The sequence below is a fragment of the Rhinatrema bivittatum genome, chromosome 16, assembly GCF_901001135.1.
Source record: "Rhinatrema bivittatum chromosome 16, aRhiBiv1.1, whole genome shotgun sequence".
Lineage (NCBI taxonomy): Eukaryota > Metazoa > Chordata > Amphibia > Gymnophiona > Rhinatrematidae > Rhinatrema > Rhinatrema bivittatum.
Window position 1 is genome coordinate 18020653 of NC_042630.1, and position 14732 is coordinate 18035384.

The 14732-nt window shown below is 47.9% G+C and overlaps 1 protein-coding gene across 5 annotated transcripts in view; it reads right to left on the reverse strand.

The window, feature by feature from the left end:
* The window catches only part of LOC115077996 (rho guanine nucleotide exchange factor 15-like), a 67469-nt gene that overhangs the window by 50675 nt on the left and 2062 nt on the right, over nt 1–14732 (reverse strand). Inside the window, exon 1 of one of the 5 annotated variants that reach the window (XM_029580516.1) lies at nt 11243–12323. The exons of the other annotated variants lie outside the window; for them this stretch is intronic. The gene's annotated coding sequence lies outside the window, so the exon portion shown is untranslated. Of the gene's footprint in view, nt 1–11242; nt 12324–14732 lie in introns of those variants that run through there. 5 annotated transcript variants of the gene reach the window in all.

Here is a 14732-nt window from a genome sequence, read left to right on the forward strand (position 1 = left end):
TGCTGTCCCGCAGCAGACGCGGTATAGGAACCCTCAGCCCTTCCACACAATCCTTGCTGTACCGCAGCAGACGCGTTATAGGAACACTCAGCCCTTCCGCACAATCCCTGCTGTACCGCAGCAGACACGTTATAGGAACGCTCAGCCCTTCCGCACAATCCCTGCTGTACCGCAGCAGACGCGTTATAGGAACACTCAGCCCTTCCGCACAATCCCTGCTGTACCGCAGCAGACGCGTTATAGGAACGCTCAGCCCTTCCACACAATCCCTGCTGTACCGCAGCAGACGCGTTATAGGAACGCTCAGCCCTTCCACACAATCCCTGCTGTACCGCAGCAGACGCGTTATAGGAACGCTCAGCCCTTCCACACAATCCCTGCTGTACCGCAGCAGACGCGGTATAGGAACCCTCAGCCCTTCCACACAATCCTTGCTGTACCGCAGCAGACGCGTTATAGGAACACTCAGCCCTTCCACACAATCCCTGCTGTACCGCAGCAGACGCGTTATAGGAACACTCAGCCCTTTTGTACAGTCCCTTCTCCATCATGGCAGGTATTACAGGAACACATGCCAGGTTGGCCTCTGTTGGAAACAGGATGCTGGGCTTGATGAACCCTTGGTCTGACCCAGTATGGCATGTTCTTATGTTCTTAACACTCAGTTCTCTGGCACAGTCCCTTGCTGTTTCCTAGCAGATGTTACAGGCACACCCTCCTTCACAGTCCCTGCTACACTCTGTCCTTAAACTCGACTTTAATATTTTGAAGTATTTTTTAGATATGGGAATTAAAGGGAGGCCAAGGATTATACAGGGGATGATCATTTCGACAGGAACCACTTGTAAAGGGCCTTGCCACGACAATTACAGGAGCTCCTGTGAGAGCCCTCTCTACTCCATGCTGCCACTGAATAAGAAATTAAAACCGGATCTTCCAGCCCCTCTTCTGGCCCTACTAAGCCCCCCCCAGCCCCCTCATTTCCTCCTCTTCCCCTCAGGCTGTTTTGTTTAGGTGACTGCGCTCTTCACCTCCCGGTTCACTTCCTCACTATTTTAAGCCTTTGCTTCCTGAACCTTGCCCTTGTTTCACAGCTCCTGCACTTCCTGCTGCCCATCTGAGCACTAAAATCTTCACGTGGTGGAAAAAAACACCACCAAGCAAGGAAGGGTTTCTCAGATAACATCAGGTTGACATTTAGCTCTGACAAATACGCTAAGGAGACAAATTAGCCGAAACTGAAAACATCTCTCCCAGTGAGGGAATTTATAAATATCTAGGAGTAGGTGAAGGTGCAAGAATCCAGCACAAAACAATGAGAGAGAAGATCAGCAAGGGAACTGAAACTAATATTGAAAAAGTGCTTTAATAGCACAGAATAAGATGCAAGTCATTGATCGTATAACTTTGGAATCATAGACTGGCCCCAGAAAGACCTCAACCAGCTGGACGTAAGAACAAGAAAACTCCTCCATGCCCACCACATAATCTACAAGAACCAATGTATGCTGAGACTATACAACCCAAGAGCATAAGGATATCTGGGCCTTATAGGAACATATTACCTATATAAGAACAGAAGATGCTGCCACGTTGGGTCAGACCAAGGGTCCATTAAGCCCTGCATCCTGTTTCCAACAGTGGCCAATCCAAGTCACAAGTAACAGGCAAGTACCCAAACATTAAATAGATCCCATGCTACTAATGCCAGTAATGGCTATTCCCTAAGTCAGGGGACAGGAACCTATGGCTCGGGAGCCAGATATGGCTCTTTTGATGGGTGCATCTGGCTCGCAGACAAATCTTTAATGAAAAAGTAAAAATCTAACAAAATCCCCCACCCTCCTGATGCCCCCCAAGACCTCCAAAATTGATTTATTACAACCCCCCACCCTCCTGACCCCCCCCAAGACCTGCCAAAAGTCCCTGGTGGTCCAGCGGGGGTCCAGGAGTGGTCCGGGAGCGATCTCCTGGACTTGGGCCGTCAGCTGCCAGTAATCAAAATGGCATCGACAGCCCTTTGCCCTTACTATGTCACAGGGGCTACCGCTGCCATTGGTCGACCCCAGTGACATAGTGAGGGCAAAGGGCCGTCGGCGCCATTTTGACTACTGGCAGCCGACAGCCCAAGTCCAGGAGATCGCTCCCGGACCCCCGCTGGACCACCAGGGACTTTTGGCAGGTCTTGGGGGGGGGGTCAGGAGGGTGGGGGTCAGTAGGGTGGGGGGTTGTAGTAAATTAATTTTGGAGGTCTTGGAGGGTGTGGGTTTCTGTTAGATTTTTACTTTTTTATTAAAGATTTGTCTGCGAGCCCTGGACCCCCGCTGGATCACCAGGGACTTTTGGCAGGTCTTGGGGGGGAGGGGGGGGTTGTAGTAAATGAATTTGGCAGGTCTTGGGGGCATCAGGAGAGTAGGGGGTTGTAGTAAATGAATTTGGTAGGTCTTGGGGGGATCAGGAGGGTGGGGGGGGGTTGTAGTTAGTATGGCTCTCACGGAATTACATTTTAAAATATGTAGCATTCGTGGCTCTCTCAGCCAAAAAGGTTCCCGACCCCTGCCCTAAGTGAACTTTACTAATAGCAGTTTATGGGCTTCTCATCCAGGAATATCTAAACCTTTTCTAAACCCAGCTAAGCTAACTGCCTTAACCACATTTTCCCAGCAACAAATTCCAGAGCTTAATTGTGCATTGAGTGAAAATGAAGTTTCTCTGATTAGTTTTAAATGTGCTACTTGCTAACTTCAGAGTGCCCCCTAGTCCTTCTATTATCTGAAAAAGTAAATAACTGGATTTACATTTACCCATTCTAGACCTCTCATGATTTTGTAAACCTTCACCATAACCCCTGCCCCCCCGCCCCCCGCAGCCGTCTCTTCTCCATAGAGCTACTAAAACATGCTTCCAAGCATACTCAACGGCATTAACATATTCAAATGAAAGCAAATGACCACAGTCTCTCTCCATCCTTAAACATGCACAAATATTCCAAAGAAAAGATGCAATCAGTGAGAACCTACCAGCACATCTGGGGAAAAAAGCAACTGATTTGCAAAACTAAAGACAAAAAACTCTAAGATGTTTAACCAGCGCACACACACACAAAAAAAACCCCCAACTGGCGAGAGCACAAATATAGGGGCTGTCTCCTGTCAGTCAGTTTGTAATCCAGGCCACCACTTCGGCACTCACTCCCAAGCTTCTCATTGTATTCCCGAGCCTCCTGTGCGGGACCCTATCAAAAGCTTTGCTGAAATCCAAGTAGATGACACATTGAGCGCTCTTTCTTCAGAATTGTGTACAGTCTCCGTTCAAGCCCATTTTGACAGATAGAGCAGTGGATGTGATCAGCTTGGATTTCAGCAAAGCTTTTGATAGGGTCCCGCACAGGAGACTCGGGAATACAATGAGAAGCTTGGGAGTGAGTGCCTAGGTGGTGGCCTGGATTAAAAACTGATTGACTGACAGGAGACAGCTTGTGGGATGGTAAATGTAACCTGCTCTAAAGAGAGAAAGGCGTTAAGTGGAGTGCCACAGGGATTGGGACCGGTTCTCTTCAATATCCCATTTTGACAAAGTCCATATTTTTGAAATTCAAAAGTCACGTCTTCAAGAGACTTCTCTGTATCCTATACCTGCGATGTCAAGCTATACCGTCGGATGATCCCTGGAGCTTAGGTGGGCACCTAGCAGGACATCAGAAGCATTATCCCCATTAGTGAGCACTCAAGAGATCTTACATTGGAAATGTAAGTCCTTCCTGTGGACTGAGGTGGAGTGCCGCACTGGGCAGAATAATGGACAACACTGGCCACCAAAAATGTTCGTTTACGCCTCCTCAGACCCAGAAGCTACAACATAAGCTCTCCGAGGCAGGCACCAGTCACAGGTTGCCCTTGCTTTCCTGAACAGCTGGACAGTACACGCACAGCGCCAAAGTGTGCACTGCTCAGCTGTACCTTCCCAGAAAGCTGCTGCTTTTTTTTTTTTTTTTAAATTGCCATTCCTTGTCAAAATGGGCTTGAATGAGAGAATGTACACACAGGTTGGGATGCAAAGCACCAATATCACATGCAATACCATTTTGGTAAGGTATGGCAAGGAAAAAAAAATCAAAGCGTAAGCTCTCTGGGATGGACACCTTCAGCTAAATAGTATGCACTTTGGCGCTATGCACCCAACCTTGGCATCCCATTCAGCTGCAGATGCCTCCAGACAGTTTATGCCTTATTAAGCTAGCTGTAGGTGCCCACCCCAGAGAGCTTATGCTTTAATTTTTTTTGCCATTCCTTGCCAAAATGGCCTTGGATGGAAACATTTGCTCTCCGGAGGGGGCACTTGCAGCTAGCTGAACAAAACGTAAGCTCTCTGGGATGCGCAGCGCCGGTGTACCGTTCAGCTGTAGGTGCCTGCCTCAGGGGCTTACACTGAAAATCACACTCCTGGGTCCGAGGTGGAGTAAAGCACATTTTCTTAATGCTGGAAATTTAACTCCTGGGTCAGAGCGGGAGTAAAACTTAACTCACATTTCTGGTAGCCGAGTTATTCTATTGCCGTGCCCGGTGTGGCAGTGCCTAACTGCTTCCATCCCACTGGACAAGACAATACAATAACTTTAGCCACCAGAAATGGGAGTTTAAGCTGTCTGCCCTTTAATGCACCTCCCTGCATTGTCAGTGTCTTCTCTTCCATGGGATCGGCACGAACCTGCGCTAATGTTAACGTTTGTTTGTTTTTTTTTTACTCTTGGTTTAACTTCCATTTCTTTTCATTCAAATTTTATTGAATTTTCAATACAAACAATATAAACCTTCACGATGACACACAATATATTCTCGTCTATACAATTAGGCCATGTAAGGTAAAACAGACATCCTCTAGAGCAGTGGTCCCCAACCCTGTCCTGCATGCAAATTCTCTCATGCATATTCATTGTGGATATCCTGAAACCCCGACTGGCCGGTGGGCCCCCAGGACAGGGTTGGGGACCACTGCTCTAGAGCATAGAACGCAAACCTCCCAACCCAACTGATCCCTCGTTAATTACACAAGACAATATTCCATGAATGCTTTCCCCATAATACTACAGAATCAAATACAAACAAACATAATCCAGTTAGTTCAGTCCCCTTTCCATTTTTCATAATCTGACCACACTTCTTGATATCTGTTGATGATATCACTCCGCAAAGCCGTTAATCTACCCATATAATAGACGACACCTATCTTCCCTTTGCACAAAAATCAGAAGTTGCAATCTACGGTCTTTTCCAGTAGGCTGCAGTTTCACATCTACGGTAGCAGCAATAACAATCCGCAGCATTAATTTAAAGTTTTCTTACTAGGCCAGTCCAAAGGCATTATGGATAAATACATTCATTTTTGGATCAAGTGGGACCTCCAGAAGTACAATCTCATTTGACATTTTCTGTACCGTTTTCCAAGAGACACTGAATTTTTCCGCATTCCCACCAAATATGCCAGAATGTTCCAACATTCCTCCCAACACATGCCCGATACATTCATATCTGTGCTATGTAATTTACCTGGAGTCTCATATACCAACGGTACAATACTTTACACCCATTCTCAGCTATTAAAGCAGATATCAAGCTCCTGGCAACTTGATTAAAACACCGATCCCATACAACATCCTCCAATTCCTCCCCTAAGTCTAATTCCCAGTCACAGATATGTTTAGCTTTAGTAGATAGGGTCAGTGATAAAAGTCTACATATCTTAGAAACTCATCCCTTCTCTGATCTTCCTCAAGTTCGCAACAAACTCAAAAGTTGTTAAGGGTCTTGATAATCCCGCTAAGATGACTTTATTAGATAGGAAATGTCTAAGTTGCGAATATGCATCCCTATCCGTCTCTTTCAAAGCAAATGTATCACTTAATTCCTCAAAGGCATAGGTAATACCCTTGGAACAAAGCTGACCCATCCTTTCCAGATCCAACGTGGCCCAGAGTCTCCGATAGTGGATAAACTGGCTCCTTATCGAAACACACTTACTGGTCTCTCTCCGCTTACACGTCGCCATGACTTTTATAACTTTCCCACAGTTTACTAAGACGGGCCGCAAAGGGGTGGGATATTCTCTTCCACCATCCTCTAGCTCCAGGCCACCACATTATGTACCCCGCGTGCCCCTGACCCAATATATCCTGCTCCAATACAGACCCATTTCTTTCCTTCCTCTTAGTGTGCCATACCCCCCAACCTTTCCAGCTGAGCAACCACGCAGTATAAGAACATAAGAAATTGCCGTGCTGGGTCAGACCAAGGGTCCATCAAGCCCAGCATCCTGTTTCCAACAGGGGCCAAGCCAGGTCACAAGAACCTGGCAAGTACCCAAAGACCAAGAAGATCCCATGCTACTGATGCAATTAATAGCAGTGGCTATTCCCTAAGTAAACTTGATTAATAAGCCGTTAATGGACTTCTCCTCCAAAAATTTATCCAAACCTTTTTTGAACCCAGCTACACTAACTGCACTAACCACATCCTCTGGCAACAAATTCCAGAGCTTTATTGTGCGTTGAGTGAAAAAGAATTTTCTCTGATTAGTTTTAAATGTGCTACTTGCTAACTTCATGGAGTGCCCCCTAGTCCTTCTATTATCCGAAAGTGTAAATAACCGATTCACATCTACCCGTTCTAGACCTCTCATGATCTTAAAGACCTCTATCATATCCCTCCTCAGCCGTCTCTTCTCCAGGCTGAACAGCCCTAACCTCTTCAGCCTTTCCTCATAGGGGAAATGGTTTAAAATGAGGGAGCACTAAAGCCCCTTCCTCCATTTTTCGACATAAAATTCCCCATGCTATTCTAGGGGAGAGGAGGGGACACCTCTTCCAAATATCCTTCATTGCACAGGTTTGGGAAACCCACCTTTGAAAGAGATGCAGCCATCTTGGAAGCAAAGTCCTGTCTAATGCCGCTATTTCCCACTGCTCTAAATCATTCATTGCTCTCTTCATCAAGGGAACATAATCGTCTTTAAATAAGGTTTCCCGACTCTCCCCTATGCGTCCTCCCAAACATCAAATGTAATTACTGAAAGGAAAGGGCAATTTTAAAACCTTCATAATCTCCAATTTCCCCATATTAATCTTAAAACCGGAGACTTTACCAAAAGCCCTCTAATTCTTTTGACAACCTGGGTATCGTAAAGAATGGTTTAGTTATGGCAAACAATTTATCATCTGCAAACAAGGACATTTGGTGGGAGTTATTCCCCACGGCGATCCCGCATCCGTCCCACCTTCTCTGCTAGCAGTTCTGTAACTGAAGCAGATAACAGAGGCGACAGAGGTCCGACAGCCCTGCCTAGTTCCCCTTCTCACCCTGAATGCCTCTGATACTTGCTACAGGACTGGCATACAAGCTCTGGATCCATGAGAAAAGCTGCAGTGCCAATCTTTTTGCACCAAACAGAAAAGGGCCAGTGGACCCTATCAAACCCTTTCTCAGCGTCCATCATAAAAAAAAAAACCAAACACTGCGGGAATCCGTTCTCTCTTTGCCCACCATATCAAATTTACGATTCTGCGAATATCATCAGCTGCTTGTCTCCGCTGAACAAAGACCTTTTGGGCAGCTTTAACTAGAAAAAGAGAGACAACCCTACCCAATCGGGCTGTTAACATTTTTGCCAATATTTTCAAATCTAAATTTAATAGAGAGATTGGCCAATAAGAACTCCAAAGCGTGGCATCTCTACCCGGCTTGGGAAGGACTGTAATTCCCACCAAATTCATAGACTCCGGAAGCCTTGGCGATAGGAGAAGATCACGGAACAATTTCCGCAATAACAGCCCCTTAAAAAGGCCCTTAAAGGATTTATAAAATCTTACTGTATACCCGTCAAGGCCCAGGGACTTGTTCGCCTTCAGAGATTCCAAGACCGCTTGGCTTGGTCCAGCGCATCCACGATATCAGCGGGCAAACTAAGCAAAATTACCTGATCATCCAGTTCCAAGTCAGAGGCAGATTTCACACGTGCATAGAGCGCTGAGTAAAACCTAAATCCACCCCTGATTCGGTCACTAGCATAAAGAATGTTGCCCTGTTCCTCTTTTCGTTTCAGTATTTGGTTTTGCACCTGGATATTCCTCAGGTTTCCATGCTAGCATGTTCTATCACACTAGTTTTGCTTAGGAAAAAATAAGCAGTCCTGGAATATGCTGCACGAGAGCCTTGGAATAAAATGTGTAATCCTGGCTTGCGGGGTTATGCAACTGCCACACATCTACAAGTCCCCGGGGACGAAAGTACAAATTTCAACCTCCTCCTATGGGCCCCCAAGGATGCATATGGAGGAAGCGATTCCAATATTAAAAGATGCGGTTATATCTGTTCCGCAAGAGGAGTCTGGCCTAAACCACGTCCGAGGAAGGAGCCTTCAAGATGGTAGTGAGTCAACCATAGCAGCAGAAGGCTTAAACGGACTCCACTGGGTGCTTGCTCAGTACCCAAGGATCCGATCTGAGTTCATGCTCAGAGCCAGGATCAACATCCCCGGAGCTGAGAACAAACTTGTGGATTTGCTCTCCAACAGCGCAGCTGTCAGCAAAGTCCTCTGATTCTGGCACTCCCCTAATCCGGATATTGGACCCTCGCACCCGGTTCTCCGCATCTTCCATTTTATCAGATAACTTGTTGTTTTCCCGGGCTAGAACTTTCAACTCATCATCCCCCTGGCTCCCGCACGCGCTACTCAAGATCCCTCATTCTCTGAGCCACCTCCGTGATTTCCCTCTTCAGGTCGCCTACTGAGTTCACCACCTTTCAGCTTGCAGAACCAGTTCAAAAATTAACTTCGGGCGAGCCCCCCCACCAGTCGCAATCGCTCCACGTTTGCTCCCTCCAACATCACTCACTGCAACTTGCGACCACGCGTGAGGAAGTTTCGTGGCCCCTCTGTCTCCAACACTATTCGCCAGGAAAGAGAACTTGCTCAGGCCCACAGTTTTCCTTTGGGTGACCACTGCCTAGGACCCTCAGAAATGATATTGCTCGGTCCAAAAAAGGCTCACTATAGCAGGTTATATTCTTAAATTGTGCACTTAGGCAGCCATCTTGCCCGGGTGATGTCACATCCCCCCCCTCCCCCCAACTTGCATTTTTTAGGAGTTAAAACCCCTGTTAAATCCCAGAGTTAACTTACCCCAGAAAAACGCACAGTAAAAGAGGAATAAGAACCTGCACTAACATTAGCTACCCTATTACGTCGGCCCCAGAGCGGGGCATACAAAGAATTACTTCAACAAAGCCATATGTAGATGAAAACCTGACCCAGGAACAGCTAGAGAGAGGTGAACTTAAACAAAAAGACGAGAGAGAATTGCAGCACAAGGCAGGGGACTATGGACAGAGACAGTTTACAGCAAGCACAGGGGGAAAAAAAAAACCAAAAAAAAAAAAAACTAGAAAAAGTCAAATGCAAGCCCTGTAGCACAGAACCGGAAATGCTTTTTCATCTTGAGGCTGGGCATGGTGGGCTAATGTCAGAAAGGCGGAATAAGACAGCAGCGCTCATCCACTGTAGTAGAGAAACGCTGGGATCCTGACCTGGACAGACCTGCGGAGAATGAAGAAGTCGTGATCATGTGATCAAAAGCTTGATGGAGAAAGCCACAAGAAGAGCACCGCTAATAAAGTGCCAGTACCAGGCGGCTATTCAGTACCAAGGAGAGATGCAATCCGAGACCAGGAAAACGTGACAGAGAGATAGAGAAATACCCCTCCCCCCACCCCCCGTTATCTCAGGTGCCACCTGCCTGATTTAAGAGAACTTCCAAGCACACCCTCATACGTTGTCTGCATATATTACACCCTATGACAGTGGGACTCACTCCCAGCCCCCTCAAGGGCTGCCAAGTCTAAATAAATAAAAATAAAAGTACTGAGATATGGGATTTCACTAAAATAAGGTAGGGTTTTCAGGATATCCCTAATGAATATGCAAGAGATAGATTTGCATACAATGGAGGCAGTGTGCATGCACATCAATACCATGCATATTTGTTGTGGATATCCTGAAAACCCAACCTGTTTGGCGGCCCTCGAGGGCTGGGCGTGAATAGCACTGCCTTATGAGCACCAGAAGAAAGCTCTCTTTGACACAATGAAAGTATTACAAAAAAAGAGTACTAAACACGAAATTTGAGCGCAACATACCCTGGCTTTTAAGGCCGTTCATCCCTGTAATGGCATGCAGAAAAATTCTTTTGGCGACACCACCCCAAAAGAGTCAGCGCCAGAGCCGGGTAACAGAACCGAAGCACAGGGAGATAAAGTGTCTCGCCCCCCCCCCAGTGTTACAGACAGAGTGGCAGAGCCAGGATCAGAACCCTCCTGCCAGGACTGTAATACACTCACCCGCTAGCCCACACCTCCTGCTCAGGACAGCCACAAATACAGAGATGGGTGTTCAGACATAAGAGCTGAGGCGAGTTACTTGTTTCAGTCTGGGAGCTGCGCCAGCCTTTGCCCATCTAGGAGCACTGCTCTGTTGGAAAGGTGAGAGAGTCCCCCTCTTGGCTCCAAAGCCACAAAAAAAAATAAAATAAAATAAACAGTTCCTCACACCCTCCTCTACTTCCATCCTCCATCAAATAAATATCCAATATAATTCCCCCGTTGCCACCTACTCAACTTCCTCTAGTTAAACTTTCCTCTAGAATTACAGTTTTTTAAATTTAGGGTGGACAGGCTCCCAAACAAAGAATCAGTTATAAAAGCGATATTATCCATTTTTGCAAGGCTAAAACATTTCATGTTAAGCGGGAGAGGCAGGGGGTTACATTACAAAGTTTTAAGCATCTTCCCCGGGAGCCGCCATGTTTGAAAGCAAATGACATCCAGCCTGCCAGAAATCCTATTGGCCCGCTCCAGCAGTGATGTCACCACCTCTTACAATGTTATTTATACATATATATAATTATCTGATCTTCATTTTCCTTCTCACTCCAAGTTATTGATTTCCTTGTTATATGTAACTGCTTTTCTGCACTATTGTTCAAATTGTAAAGTTTGTTATAATTGCACCCCTGTTTCTTGTGAACCAGCATGATGGGACTACCGTCTTGAATGTTGGTATATAAAAAAACTTAAATAAATAAATAAATAAAGTCACAAACCGCGTCGCATGTCCTAGAGCGGTACCCGCTCTAGGACATGCGACGCGTACCGTTCAACTTAAGAGGCTCACCTCATGCTGCCTGTGGACTCACCAATCACGCAGCATCTCCCGACTGCAACAGCAACCCGCAACAGCTTCCTGTCACAGCCAGTCTCTGGGTAGCTGCCGCCTGTTGTAACGCGACCCACGACACCTTCCTGTCACAGCCAGTCTCTGGGAAGCTGCCGCCTGTTGTAACGTGACCCACGACACCTTCCTGTCACAGCCAGTCTCTGGGTAGCTGCCGCCTGTTGTAACGCGACCCACAACACCTTCCTGTCACAGCCAGTCTCTGGGAAGCTGCCGCCTGTTGTAACGTGACCCACGACACCTTCCTGTCACAGCCAGTCTCTGGGTAGCTGCCGCCTGTTGTAACGCGACCCGCGAAAGCTTCCTGTCACAGCCAGTCTCTGGGAAGCTGCCGCCTGTTGTAACGTGACCCACAACACCTTCCTGTCACAGCCAGTCTCTGGGTAGCTGCCGCCTGTTGTAACGCGACCCGCGACAGCTTCCTGTCACAGCCAGTCTCTGGGTAGCTGCCGCCTGTTGTAACGTGACCCACGACACCTTCCTGTCACAGCCAGTCTCTGGGTAGCTGCCGCCTGTTGTAACGTGACCCACGACACCTTCCTGTCACAGCCAGTCTCTGGGTAGCTGCCGCCTGTTGTAACGTGACCCACGACACCTTCCTGTCACAGCCAGTCACTGGGTAGCTGCCGCCTGTTGTAACGCGACCCACGACACCTTCCTTTCACAGCCAGTCTCTGGGTAGCTGCCGCCTGTTGTAACGCGACCCACGACACCTTCCTGTCACGGCCAGTCTCTGGGTAGCTGCCGCCTGTTGTGACGTGACCCAATACACCTTCCTTTCACAGCCAGTCTCTGGGTAGCTGCCGCCTGTTGTAACACCCCTCATGGCTTGGCTGGCGCCTGTACTGCATCCTGGCTGTAAAGAGAACTCAGGAACCCCATAGTGAGGAGGAAGATGCAGAGTTCCTGTAATGAATCTTCTTCCTCAGCCAGAGGTGTGTTTAGCTAAGTGACACACTGTCTGAAGTTCTCCAAACAATACGCACTCAGCTTTGGGAAGGTGTGGTCCTAGAAAGGTGAACTGGAAGTTGGGAGAATTCCGGGAACTAATGACTTCCAATTCAGTTGGGTCACACCTTTTTTTTTTTTAATGGCAATGTGCCCTGCAAACATCAGAAGGGCAAAACGTAACAAAACATCATCATAACAATAAGTAACAAAATGCATCATAATAAGTTAATGCATAACACAATATAGCAAATACCCCAAGTATGACCCAACTCTCACCGGGGCCAATGCAAGAAAGTGTGCCCAGCCTGATGTACAGGTCTACGTGCGGTTGGACGTGCGTTTTGGACGCACTGGACCAGCACCTGATGCAATAAGGAGATTAGCGCATCCAAAACGAGCGCCGAAACAACTGCATAGCCAATAGTGCCCATCGTATGCAAATTCCATGTTAGATGAGGCTGTTAGCTATTACTCCCGGGTGCAGAAAAATCGCTGGCCGCCCAGCATATGCTTTTTAACGCGGCAAATTTAATTCCGGCCCCGGAGGTGGCGTCAAGTCAATCCGTGAGTCAAGGGCTCAGGAGAAATGTAAGAATACCGTCTTCTCTGGCTCCTCCTACTTCAGTATTGTTGCGATTCTCAAATCTACTGCTTGGGGTTTAAAAATAAAGGTATGATGTAATGACTTAACGTTTCTGGACGGACGCTTTTACATGCGCACCGGACACGCACAATAGCAAGGGGCGAAGTCGGCCTGAAGTGGGATAATACGGACGCGGGCCTGTTGCAATTACGGGCATCCGATGCCTTTAAACGCTTAGGGTTGCCCGATTTTTCCCCAGCGCGTCCTTTTTAACGCAGCCCCTTCGTTTTAATGCTGCACGGGGCGCCCACAGGACGTGGCTGAGCGCGCCTTAGGAAAAGGCGTGCCCATTCTAACGCGCGTTTTATTGCTTCGCTCCGACCTGGTGGAAAAGGCCACTGCCTCCTGTCGCAGACTGCGTGACTTCGGGGGTCGCTTTATCTCCCTTGGTGTCTCGGTCGTAAATCCCCGTCTCTGTCGCCGTGTGCAAGGAACCCCGGGAGATCGCTTTTATCTTCATGTGCCTCGTTTCTAATCCCCGGCTCTGTGTGCCTGCCCTTGGATGAGTCACTTTTCTGGTAAAGCCCTCCAAAAATGAGTTATTGCAGCCCAAATGCATTTCAGCGTGGAGCTGTGTTTCATATTCTTGGCAGATGGCAGGGCCTCACGTGTAACTGAGCCTATTTCATTACACAGCGGAAGATCCCCCGGGGTGGGGGGGATATCCAGGCCTGGGTCACGCCTGATCCCAGGATGGAGGGGCGGGGTGCCTGTCAGCGGCAGAGTTTCTAGGATGCTCTTCGTTCCCTGAAAACCCACTAGGCTCTCTCGCCCTCTCTTTCCCGTCCCCACTGTAACTTTCCAACGTCAGCCCTGCCGATGGAGCTCTCATTTGGGTACCCGGGAGGGGCAGGAAACCCTCACTTCCGGCCCGACCAACGCAGACAGGAAAGGGATCGCTGCAGCTTTTCCAATTTTCCTTCTGCAGGGCACAAAAGAAGTTATTGTGCAAAGCCAAATAAAGCAGCCCTCCCACCTCAAAGAGAGAGGAAGACAGAAGGTCCAGAGCCAAGCCCCAGTTGAGGGGTAGGCAACTCCAGTCCTTAGGTGTCACAAAGCAGTCTGGGCTTTCAGGATATCCACAATAAAATACGCAAGAGAGAGATAGATTTTAGCATGCACTGCCTCCATTGTATGCAAATGCATCTCATGCATATTCATCGTGGATATTCTGAAAACCAGACCTGCTTGCAGCACTCAAGGACCAGAAGTTCCCTACCTCTGCCCCCAGCTATTTCCCTATAGCAGGGGTGGGCAACTCCAGCCCTCGAGGGCCGCAAACTGGTCAGCTTTCAAGATATCTCTAATGTGCATGAAAGAAATTTGCATGCACACTGCCTCCATGCAAATCTATTATGGATATCCTGTTTGTGGCCACCCCCCCTCCCATACACACACAGGTCAGTGGTTCTGGACCTGATCCTTGGGACCCACCCAGCCAGTCAAGTTTATCCCTAATGAATATGCACGAGACAGATTTGCCTCCACAGCCTCCACTGCTACAGATAATCTGTATTTGCTGTGTTGCCATCACTGTAATTCCAAATATTTCCACCAGCTGTGGGCAGGTCACAGAGCCTTTTCCCACCCTGGGCAGACATGCAAAGGAGAATTCAGAGGGATCTTCTACCCATCAGCCCCTGCCACATGCACATATATATTTGTGTTTCTGTATCTGTGTATCCACCCAGATGCAGATATGTATATCACACACACTTAAGAGACAGACGCACACTTCTTCTCCCTGTGTATTATTTCATTAAACCCCACACCGGGTGTGCCACTGCCATGGGGAGGGATCTGGGCTTGACTCCTGGCCCAGAGCACTGGTCAGGGCTCGGGATGCCTTGGAAGTTGC